The sequence below is a fragment of the Silene latifolia genome, chromosome X (assembly GCF_048544455.1).
Source record: "Silene latifolia isolate original U9 population chromosome X, ASM4854445v1, whole genome shotgun sequence".
NCBI lineage: Eukaryota > Viridiplantae > Streptophyta > Magnoliopsida > Caryophyllales > Caryophyllaceae > Silene > Silene latifolia.
Genome location: NC_133537.1, coordinates 282,382,812 through 282,384,385, shown reverse-complemented (window position 1 = coordinate 282,384,385; position 1,574 = coordinate 282,382,812). Strand labels below are relative to the sequence as shown.

The 1,574-nt window shown below is 40.1% G+C and overlaps 1 non-coding gene across 1 annotated transcript; it reads left to right on the top strand.

Annotated features, from left to right (window-relative positions):
• Nucleotides 1-448: 448 nt before the first annotated feature.
• On the top strand, nt 449-555 carry LOC141624531 (small nucleolar RNA R71). The gene has a single exon (XR_012534338.1). It is a non-coding gene; the product is annotated as a small nucleolar RNA R71 (small nucleolar RNA).
• Nucleotides 556-1,574: the final 1,019 nt, after the last annotated feature.

Below are 1,574 nucleotides of genomic sequence, written 5' to 3'. Positions count from 1 at the left end.
AGGGGTACCACTCTTGTATGCTTGAAAAGCATTCACTTGTTCATTTGTTCCCCTACATTCACTTTGGTCATGTCCCAAAGTTCCACAATTCTCACATATCTCACTTGGGATTGATGAAGATGCCGTCATGGCATTAACATGTTGCTTTGGTGATTTTGAGGCTTCTTCAAGTCTAGCCATAGCTTTTTCGAACTTCAAATTGATGGTATCAATGTGAGCACTAAGTTGAGCACCCAATTGAGTAATAGAGTCCACTTCATGCTTTCCTCCTCTAGTAGCCTTGCGAGGTCTACTATATTGTGAATTATGGACCGCCATTTCCTCAATCTTGTTCCAAGTTTGATTATCGTCAACTTCGGTGAACATACCATTTGATCCCATGTTGAGAATGTTTCTTGAGTCTTCATAAAGACCATTCCAAAATTGTTGTACCAAGAACCACTCGCTAAGTCCATGATGAGGACATGAGCGATAAATTCCCTTGAATCGCTCCCAAGCTTCATACAAGGATTCTTCATCTCTTTGCTTAAAGCCCGTAATTTGAGCTCTTAGCATGTTAGTCTTTTCCGGTGGGTAGAACTTTTTGTAGAAAGCTAGAGCCAATTTCTTCCAAGAGTCAATTCCGAGAGTAGCCTTATCAAGGCCTTTCAACCATTGTTTTGCGGTGCCAATTAGAGAAAAAGGAAATAAGACCCATCGAATTTGGTCTTGAGTTACACCGGTTTGATAAATCGCATCACAATAGTCACAAAAAGTCTCCATGTGAGAGTGAGGGTCTTCACTAGGCATCCCCCCAAATTGGCTTCTTTTGACTAATTGGATAAATGCGGATTTGGCAATGAAATTTCCGGTTAAGTGTTGCAGTGTGGGAGTACCATTGGGTAGGTTCTCCTTGGTTGGTACAGAATGTGATGAAAATTTAGGCACTGTGGGTTGATTTTGGGTTGGATTTTGTGTTGGGTTCTCCTCACCTTCTCTTGCAAAAGGGTTGACGAACTCAATAGTGTTTGGTTTAATATCTACAACCTCACAAATACCTCTCAAAGTTCCTCTAGCAAGTCTTCTATTGTTTGTCAAAGTCCTTTCAATTTCGTGATCAAAGGGTAACAAGTTACCTTGTGATCTTCTAGACATGCAAAAGATCAAACAACTTGAAAATAATTAGAACAAACCTTGAGGAGTTTTACTTCCCCAAGGCAAAGAAAGATACAACTAATAACAATCTACGAAAATCTAAATCAAGTTAACACCGTCCCCGGCAACGGCGCCATTTTTGGTCGGACTCTCTTGGGAGGTTTAGTTTTCGGTACTTTTAGTTAGGAGCACCTAGACCAAAACAATATTTATAACTCCACAAACAACTCTACAATTAGTAAAGAGGCAAGTAAAGGTCGGATCCCAAGGGATGGGAATTGAGATGAGATTTTCAATTGCAACTAGCGGTGTTTAGGGGTGTCACATTTTGGGGTTGGAATAGAAGATTACTAAACTAAATGTCAATGAAAGTAAACAAGCAAGATGATTAAAAAGGGGTGTAAACAATTGATAAAAGGCACTAGGGTGTCATGGGGTCA